This window comes from Neolamprologus multifasciatus, chromosome 1, assembly GCF_963576455.1.
Source record: "Neolamprologus multifasciatus chromosome 1, fNeoMul1.2, whole genome shotgun sequence".
NCBI lineage: Eukaryota > Metazoa > Chordata > Actinopteri > Cichliformes > Cichlidae > Neolamprologus > Neolamprologus multifasciatus.
In genome coordinates, this window is record NC_140439.1 from 21,181,952 (window position 1) to 21,193,007 (window position 11,056).

Consider the following 11,056-nt stretch of genomic DNA (forward strand, 5'->3'; position numbering starts at 1 on the left):
CTCGTATTGATATTGAACCGTTCGATACAGTGCTTTCGGTTCGGTACGCATATGTATCGAACAATACAAATTTTTAAATTTATTTTATCAACTTTCCTTTGGACGATGCTGTCGGTGTTGAGCGCTCAGTGGATCTGCGCTCGACAGTGCAGCCTAGGCGGAGTAGTCGAACACAGATTCACTGAGCGCAGGGCAAGCTAGCGAGACAGAAGTTAAGCTCTCCTTGCAACATGGCAAATTGAACTTCCCCTACCCTCATTCAGATCTGGTGTTTGGAACTATTTTGGTTTTTATGTGACGTATGACCCTGATGGTAAGCGCGTCATGGACAAAAGTAAAACAGTATGTCGGATGTGCCAGCAATACTCAATTACATTGGTGGAAACTAGTGCATTAGCGCAGTTAGCTCGTTAACGTGTTAACGGGCGATCCGTGGTAGCTCGTTAACAGAGATTTGCCATGTTGTGGCGTTAACGTCATTTCAACGAGATTAACGCTGACAGCACTAGTGGGAACAAAATGAATATGACTGCACATTTACTCCGACATCATCCTCGTGCAAAGACAAGTGGAAGCAGACAAAAACAACAAGCACGCATGCTACAAACTTTACCCGAGTCATTTAGACAGCCGTTAGCACATGATTCTCCTTATGGGGACCTGATATGTTTAATATGCTGCTGAGAATAAAGCCCAGAAGAAGCGTATAGTATAGCTTTTATTTTGGAAAGAGCCATTTCTCTGTAATAAACTCTCTTTTCCAAAGATGAGTGATTTCTCCATCAGATAGATTTATTTTTATTACTTTGTTGTTTCAGCAACATTAAATTTAATAACTGTACTTTTGAGTTAAAATACATATTTATAATTTTAATAAATGACAAATTAAAAAGGCATGAACTTTTTTTTTGTATCGAAAAAATATCGAACCGTGACACCAAAGTATCGAACCGAACCGAACCGTGAATTTTGTGTATCGTTGCACGCCTACTCAACACCCATACGTAGTTCACTTGCAAACAGAGCAATGAACCTACTATAATAATTTGTGACCATAAAATACAGAACGGAAAAAAGAAACATTTCTGGTTTGTGTTTTATACCACGATAACATAATGGAGGACTCACGTGCATGCTAAGTAAAGTCCAGATACAACTAGAGAAAACATTCCTATAGAGTGAAAACTGTTCAAACAAAATTGTGCATAATTACACAAAGCAAAGCAAATCCAACATACATTAATCAAGCTGTCTGAAGCTAATGTGTAATACTAAAGTATAAGCTAAAAATAGAAAACATACAGAAAACATTTCCCGGTGACTCCCAAACTAGAACAGGAGAATTTTACAGTCTATAACAAAATGAGATAATACACTACCAACAAAAAAATAATAATTTCTTGGCAGCGCCCTACAATCATGGAAAAGGCCACCAATGAGCAACACGGCCTTTTCTGTCTGGGAACCCAACCTTTCCCAGAGCCCCATACAGTTCCACTGGGCACGAGGCAGCTTAGAAGGGATTTTCAGAGTCTAATATAATAAACTCACTACCACAAGCTGGGACCTGGACAGTGAGGCCTCAGCTGACATTTGTCTTGGCATGACTAGACACTGCCAACATTAGCGCAAACTGCCTGCTGACATCAGTTACATGGGAAACGTGGCCTCAGGGCTTTCTCTGAGATTCTGTTGATTCCGCTCTGTCCAAACCACTATTAATGAAGCAGGACTGGCATTAGAGTTATTTATAATGTTGCAGCACTGGAGGATTTACATGCATCATAAGTGACTGACTCTCGTAGTGTTAGGCCTAGTTAGAGGTAAAACTCATGCTGTATATAGCATAGAAAACAAAGGATAGTGTAGTGTTTTGCACATTAGCCTGATTAAACAAAAGATCCAGGGTTTGAGGCCAGGATAAGACACAAATCCTTAAAAATAAATAAATAACTGCCAAATCAAATATGTGTGTAAATAGTGTCTCTGTATGTTGCTATTAACTTGTGTGGTGGAGGTCTGAGCAGTTTGTTCTCAATGTGCCATATCTGGAGAGGAAACTTGATCTGATTTTATCAAGTACATAAAGAACAAGGGTATCCATGTGCCAACACCAAGAATGTATATTAATGCAATGCACAGCACATCCAGACTGTCTGTTATTTAATCTGCTTGGAGTCCTGCTGTCAAGTGTGATGGATCCATTACATCTGCACTGTGTACTTTACTGAGCCTCTGCACTAGGCTGAGGTTAGTTAGAGGTAGAAGATTCATTTTTCTCTGAATCGTAAAAGGTCAAATGATTGTGGGGATACTTTTCCTTTTCCGGTGGAGTAAGAGCTACTCTAGCTCATCAAAGTCCTTTTGTCTTCCACTCGTAAAAAGAGCCTGACAAATGCAAGAGGTGCTAGAGTGGAGATTTATCACCACCTGTACGTGGAGTTGCATAAAATAAAATAATATTAAACTGAAAGTAACTAAGATCACATATTCAGCTTAAGGTAATGATATTTAAGCTTGCACTGCTCCTAATATGTTGCAATTACAATTTTGTGACTTAAATTCATCTGGCAGTGGGAGTTTTTCTCATACTTGCTGCACTGCAGGAAGCTCATTAGATCCCTTAACAGTGATGTGCAACTGCAGTTGTGTAAATAACATATCCAGGGTATTTAGAATTTTGTTTCCATTTAATTTTCACAAAATAAATAATTGCTTTCAGCTCACCCAACACCCAGTTTCGCTTCTGTATTTACAGCGGGGGAAGTGTTTATGTGTTCTTTTATCATTGCTGCCAATGACTGGACAGACTAGGAGAACATAGAAGGCGAAGGTCAGTTTCATCCAAACTCTCGGACCCTCTCAAAGAACACTTGAGCAAACCAGAGGTTGACCGAAGCATCGTATTCCTTCCTGCTCTTCTGTGAAACACTGGTTGTGTTCTTATGCGCACTTACTGAGGATAGAGCTGTTTAAACAGATAATAACACTGGCCTCAAGTCTTGTTTACTTCTGAGTAACTTTCCACTTGTCTCGCTGCTCCTCTCAGAACAAAGTGCCAACGCACTCAGTGAATTCATATGTTCACCAAACTGGCTGGATAACAGCAAGTGGAAGAGTTACAAAAGGAGCAGGGGTCCATTAGTAGCACGCGATTATGTGTCCACTGTGTGATGCTGGTAAACAAAACCTGACTCTGAGGCTCAAAGATCCTTTTGTGATGAAATCTATAAAACACTGTCTTTACACTGTTTTACTAACAGCAGGATTGTGTAATACTTTCACAGCATTTTATTGGACCAATATTGGAATAACAGGAATTGTTTTGAGTGGTGCTGTGCAGAGAAGGTCTTTTATTAAACTTCAACATTTAGAACTCCTTGGGTCCTTGTTTTCAGTATTATGTTTATGAATTTTATGATGTAAAGCAGGGATCCCCAATCCCAGTCCACGAGGGCCGGTGTCCCTGCAGGTTTTAGATCTCATCCTGGGTCAACACACCTGAATCACATGATTAGTTCATTACCAGGCCTCTGGAGAACTGAAGACATGTTGAGAAGGTAATTTATCAATTTAAATCAGCTGTGATGGATCAAGGACACATCTAAAACCTGCAGGGACACCGGCCCTTGTGGACTGAGATTGGGGACCCCTGATGTAAAGGATGATTTTGGGCCAAGTTCTCAGTTTCCACAAGGCTAGAATGTATTATTGCCTTTATCTTTAAGTTTTGTTATGTATACCTAAAATCTTAAAATCAGCTATGATAACTGCATACATGGGGTAAAAATTAACACACCAAAATAAACAACGTATTAATAATTTATAAATGATCTGGTTTAGGGGTTGCATTTGAACTCTACAGTTACACTATTTTTTTTATCAGAACTCTTCCTGGGAGACAGAATCACTGAGCTGCATTGTGTTTTGAAGGTTGTTATTCTGTGTGCCCAAATGTTGGTTGACCAGTCTGCTGGAGAGGAGTTTGAGCAAGATAACTTCAAGATCATCTTTTTCTTAGTCATCGCACATTTGCATATATCAATACTTTGAGATGGACTAAAGTGTTCCTTCAAAACAGCACTGATTATGGTCTATACCACAAAACCCATACTGCTGAATAAGGCATAAGCATGTGCGCACAACATTGTTTGATCAGTGAGCTCTAAATCTTCGGCGCACTCTTCCAAGAGTAAAAGTGCGTCACGAGCGAGAAAGGAAAACTGTCTATGTGTCTGTCAACACAGACACCACTGAGGTCCTGTCATTTCAGCCCAATACATAGGGCTTATAGAGCTACCCATGCCGTGAAGCTTTAACTGTTCCAGTCCACATTGGTTGACTACACACCATCACCACAGACTTATCATCATCTCGCTGACAAACAGCCTTTGTTTTCGTGCCTGGGTTTGCCTCCTTCTGGGCTAGAATTCAAACTGGTTCCCTGGGGAACCCAGCCAGGGATTCACCTACGCTGGCTCTCATGTCAAGAAAAAACAAAGAGAGCCCAACCAAAAAAAAACAGCAAGGGGGATACATTACTTAGCAGCGCGTCATCACATGAATTTCCGTGTGTGGTTTGGCTGCGTCTGTGCTGGATGTCACTTAAACATCAGACTATTCGTCCTATCTGACAGAGTAAATGGAGCAACGCCTTCAGACTGCTTCAGACAGACAACTCGATCCGCATGCATCATGCCCATATATCACACATCGCTCATCTCACGTAATACCAAACACTCCATTTTTTTCAGCCATCAGTTTCAGCTCCAAACTTCTCATGACCCCCTCAGATATGTCAGTGTTGCTTCAACACCTCCATAACCACAGGTTAACAAGGAACTGTTTACTTCACTCTGCAGTTTTTGTATCTATGTCTGCAGAGAGCAATAAGCTCAAAGCCCAAGCACCAAGCTTTAACTTTATTCTTCAGCTGTAGTGAATCTCTGCTTGTCTAACTGAAACGGTTTTCTTACCATAACCAAAACAGAGAGTCCATGTCTGAGCAGATTCTCTGCTATCACTTTGTGCGTGCCTAATATTTTGTTAAATGTAATTCTGATGGACTACAATTATGATGTTTTCCTTTATGGTATTAGAATGCTAACACATATTAGCTAAAGCTAATGTCAAATTGAAAAGGATTTGGTCAAAAACCAAACCTAACCAAAATTCAAGCTGTGGCTTTTGAGATTAGTACCGAGTGAGTTTCCAGAGGAATTTCAGTTCATCATGTGAAGAAGATTAATGTCTGCATAAATATCTCAGCGATCCAAGCAGAAATTGTCAAGATAATTAACTGACGACCGCAACTGTCCACCTGTTTTTAAAGGAAAGGACAGATGATAGCTAAAACTATTACTATTCATCATCTGGTAACCGTGACTGTTACCAGATGAGGAATATTAATGAATGAATAGGCTTTATGAAAATTTGGACCAATCATTGATGAGGTAAAAGGATGAAAGTCTCTCCAACATGAAAGGAAAAAAAGGCGCTGGTGCCGGTGTGAGGCTGGATGCAGAGGATAGCTGCTGTAGCACAGTGTGTATGGATGATACTTACAAATTATTACGAAAGGGAAGTAAGACAGCAGGTACGATGGTTGGTAGACAGCAAAATGAGTTGGAGGCCGCCAAATAAACGACACAAAAGGGGAAAAATTATGTATCTGCTATTGCAGAATAGTGATAATCAGTAGTTAGGAATCTAACCCTTTGTTGTACTGCAACCTTAAAATGTAGATAAGTAATAAATTAATCATGTGAGCAAACATTCGATTCTGCCAGGGCCAAAACAAAGTCCACATATTCCCTTTAAATAGATGCCCTCTTCCTCCATTTGTTTCTACAAATCTCAGAGCAATCTTGTGATTAATAAGCGTAAACTCAGCTTTGTCTCTTTTGGCACTTGTTTTGACCAGAAACCTAACATCACAATCACATAATTTGAGTTGTACAACAAATTTTTCTCCAACAATCAAAATACTGCTAGGAGGTCCTTTGCGGTATATACAGACTATGCTTGGAATAAGCTCTCGTCCTTCCTTCAAAAACCCCAATAATAAAATTGTCAATATTCGGTTAGCATGGCCACACACAAAGTTGTTACACTGTAATCTAAAATTGCAAATGAAAGCACAAAGCAGTTCTCTCTGTGTTTCAGACTTCAGCAGCACGTCAAAAACACAAAAGTCAGCTTACTGTATGATGAAAAATCATCAGAATTAATAAACAATCATGAAAGTCTGTCGTTGTGACAGCGCATCCATGACATTTAAACGGTAACAATCCCAAAAGCACAAATGCTGCTGCTTCAGAAAAAGGGAAAAAGGATTATCTGTGTCAGTAGAATTCATTTTATAGGCATCGATACACGTAGCAGTCTCAATTCAATTCAATTCAATTCAATTCAATTTTATTTATATAGCGCCAAATCACAACAAATGTCGCCTCAAGGCGCTTCATAGATACAGAGAAAAGCCCAACAATCATATGACCCCCTATGAGCAAGCACTTTGGCGACAGTGAGAAGGAAAAACTCCCTTTTAACAGGAAGAAACCTCCGGCAGAACCAGGCTCAGGGAGGGGCGGCCATCTGCTGCGACCGGTTGGGGTGAGAGAAGGAAGACAGGATAAAGACATGCTGTGGAAGAGAGACAGAGATTAATAACAGATACGATTCAATACAGAGAGGTCTGTTAATACATAGTGAGTGAGAAAGGTGACTGGAAAGGAAAAACTCAATGCATCATGGGAATCCCCCGGCAGCCTACATCTATTGCAGCATAACTAAGGGAGGATTCAGGGTCACCTGGTCCAGCCCTAACTATATGCTTTAGCAAAAAGGAAGGTTTTAAGCCTAATCTTAAAAGTAGAGATAGTGTCTGTCTCCTGAATCCAAACTGGAAGCTGGTTCCACAGAAGAGGGGCCTGAAAACTGAAGGCTCTCCCTCCCATTCTACTTTTAAATACTCTAGGAACAACAAGTAGGCCTGCAGAGCGAGAGCGAAGTGCTCTAATAGAGTGATATGGTACTACAAGGTCATTAAGATAAGATGGGGCCTGATTATTTAAGACCTTGTATGTGAGGAGCAGGATTTTGAATTCAATTCTGGATTTAACAGGAAGCCAATGAAGGGAAGCCAAAACAGGAGAAATATGCTCTCTCTTTCTAGTCCCTGTCAGTACTCTTGCTGCAGCATTTTGGATTAACTGAAGGCTTTTCAGTGAGTTTTTTGGACATCCTGATAATAATGAATTGCAGTAGTCTAGCCTGGAAGTAATAAATGCATGAACTAGTTTTTCAGCGTCACTCTGAGACAGGATATGTCTAATTTTAGAGATGTTGCGCAAATGGAAGAACGCAGTCTTACATATTTGTTTAATATGTGCGTTGAAGGACATATCCTGGTCAAAAATGACTCCAAGGTTCCTCACAGTGTTACTGGAGGCCAAGGTAATGCCATCCAGAGTAAGAATCTGGTTAGATACCATATTTCTAAGCTTTTCAGCGCCGAGTACAATGACCTCAGTTTTATCTGAGTTAAGAAGCAGAAAGTTAGTGGCCATCCAAGTCTTTATGTCTTTAAGACATTCCTGCAGTTTAACTAATTGGTGTGTGTTATCTGGCTTCATGGACAGATAGAGCTGGGTGTCATCTGCATAGCAGTGAAAATGTATGCTATGTCTTCTAATGATGCTGCCTAGGGGAAGCATGTATAATGTAAACAGAATTGGTCCTAGCACCGAACCCTGTGGAACTCCATAATTAACCTCAGTGTGTGAAGAGGACTCTCCATTTACATGCACAAATTGGAGTCTATTAGATAGATATGATACAAACCACTGCAGTGCAATACCTGTAATACCTACAGCATGTTCTAATCGCTCTAATAGAATATTATGGTCAACAGTATCGAATGCTGCACTAAGGTCAAGAAGGACAAGCACAGAGATGAGTCCACTGTCAGAGGCCATAAGAAGATCATTTGTAACCTTCAATAAAGCTGTTTCTGTGCTGTGATGAACTCTGAAACCTGACTGAAACTCTTCAAATAAACCATTCCTCTGCAGATGATCTGTTAGCTGTTTGACAACTACTCTTTCAAGGATTTTTGATATGAAAGGAAGGTTGGAGATTGGCCTATAATTAGCTAAGACTGCTGGGTCTAGAGATGGCTTTTTGAGTAAAGGTTTAACTGCAGCCACCTTGAAGGCCTGTGGTACATAGCCGATTATTAGAGATAGGTTGATCATATATAAGATCGAAGAATTAATCAATGGCAGGACTTCTTTGAGCAGTTTTGTAGGAATGGGGTCTAAAAGACACGTTGATGGTTTGGAGGAAGTAATTATTGAAGTTAACTCAGAAAGATCGATTGGAAAAAAAGAGTCTAACTTAACATCAATGAAACTAAGAGTAGCTGTAGATAATATTACATCTGTGGGATGATTATTGGTAATTTTTTCTCTAATGATAAAAATTTTATTTGTGAAGAAGTTCATGAAGTCATCACTAGTTAACGTTAAAGGGATGGTTGGCTCAAAAGAGCTCTGACTTTTTGTCAGCCTGGCTACAGTGCTGAAGAGAAACCTGGGGTTGTTCTTATTTTCTTCAATCAGTGATGAGTAGTAAGCTGTTCTGGCTTTGCGGAGGGCTTTCTTATAAAGCAACAAACTATTTCTCCAGGCTAAATGATGATCCTCTAAATTTGTGACACGCCATTTCCTCTCCAGATTACGAGTCATCTGCTTTAGGGTACGTGTTTGAGAATTATACCACGGGGTCAGGTACTTCTGATTAGAGACCTTAGTTTTCACTGGAGCTACAGTATCCAGAGTCGTACGTAGTGAGGAGGTGAAATTATTAACAAGATAATCGACCTCTGTTGGGGTAGCGTTCAGATAGCTGCTCTGCTCTGTGTTGGTACAGGGCATTGACGATGATAACAGTGGCTGGATTATATTCTTAAATTTAGTTACAGCGCTTTCAGAAAGACATCTACTTTGATAAAGTCCACTCTCCACTGCTGCGTAATCAATTATTGTAAATGTAAATGTTATCAAGAAATGATCAGACAGGAGAGGGTTTTCAGGAAACACTGTTAAATGTTCAGTTTCTATGCCATATGTTAAAACAAGATCTAGAGTGTGATTAAAGTGGTGGGTGGGTTCTTTTACATTTTGAGAGAAACCAATTGAGTCTAACAACAGATTAAATGCCATGTTGAGGCTGTCATTTTTAGCATCTACATGGATGTTAAAATCACCCACAATAATTATTTTATCTGAGCTCAGAACTAAATTAGATATAAAGTCTGAGAAATCAGACAGAAACTCTGTGTAAGGCCCAGGTGGACGATAGATGATAACAAGTAAGACTGGTTTCTGAGTTTCACAGCTGGGGTGGACAATGTTAAGCATCAGGCTTTCAAATGAATTAAAAGTCTGTCTTGGTCTTTCATTAATTAATAGACTGGTGTGAAAAATTGCTGCCACACCGCCCCCTCGACCTGTGCTTCGAGATTTCTGGTAGTTAGAATGACTCGGGGGTGTTGATTCATTTAAACTAACATAATCATCCTGCTGCAACCAGGTTTCTGTAAGGCAGAGTAAATCAATTTGTTGATCAATTATTAAGTCATGTACTAACAGAGACTTGGAGGAGAGAGACCTAATATTTAATAATCCACATTTCACTGTTTTACTCTTTGGTTCAGATGTGGATACTGTATTGTTCTTTCTTTGTGATTGTTTAAGTTGTTTGTTGCTGGTTTTTAGTTTGTTTTTTGTCTTTTTGGAAGCAGACACAGTCTCTATGGAGATGGGTTTTTGGGGGGGTAGCAGGAGGAGAGAAGCTGCAGAGAGGCGTGTAAGACTGCAACTCTGCTTCCTGGTCCCAACTCTGGATAGTCATGTTTTGAGGGGTTTAATAAATTTGTCGATATTTCTAGAAATGAGAGCTGCTCCATCCAAAGTGGGATGGATGCCATCTCTCCTAACAAGACCAGGTTTCCTCCAGAAGGTTTGCCAATCAAAAATGTTTACAGTTTCAGTAAATTGATAAATCTGTGTAAAGTTCTGCATAGGTTACATATCTCTAATGTAAAACTTGAAACACTGTTTTACAAGAGTGAGGCAGATGTTCACTGTCGCTGGCTATTTTGGCCCTCTTTTTTCAAAACACTCTTAAAAGCTTTTTAAAAACTCTTGGATTTATAGTCCTTGACCTCTTTTTTTTAAGTGTCTGAAGAATTTAGATCTTTTACCAGTTGGGAAAATAATATTATTGCTGCTGTGTCACATGCAGAGATGGGCAAGTAACGCGTTACTGTAATCCGATTACTTTTTTCGAGTAAAGTAAGGGATTACTATTGCAAAAACAGTAATTAGATTACCGTTACTTTCCCGTAGGAACGCTGCGTTACTGCGTTACTAAAACCGTGATTTTTTTTGCGAGAATGTCTCATGACAGTGACTTAAGCAAGTGTAACGTTCGCATTGTATCATATATCAAGTGCGGGAGAGAGTATGAGCGTGCAGCGTTTAAAGCGTGGAAGTACTGACCTTACTTTAAGTTTGATTCCATAAAAAGTGACAAAAACATTAGCGTCTGTTGTGGTGGGAAGAAAACTTATTTTTACAGTGGAAAAACCATTTGTATGATGGATTATGTAGAAAAAGTAGAATTGGGCTGAAAGATCTATCGCTTTATCACCTATTCAGGTTGTAAATCGTGTTTTTAAAAAGTAACTAAGTAACTAAGTAATTAATTACTTTTGAAAATAAGTAATCAGTAAAGTAACGGGATTACTTTTTGGGGGAAGTAATCAGTAATTAGTTACTGATTACTTTTTTCAAGTAACTTGACCAACACTGGTCACATGTAGCCCAAAGACGTAGCATACTTCTAAGGAGATAGTCGAAACTCTGGGGTTTTTTTTGTTTGTTTGTTTTCTTTCTTTTACTGGTCCACTCTATTTACTCTCTACACTTTCTGTGTAGAGTTTGCATGTTCTCCCCATGTCTGCGTGACTTCTCTCTGGGAACTCTGG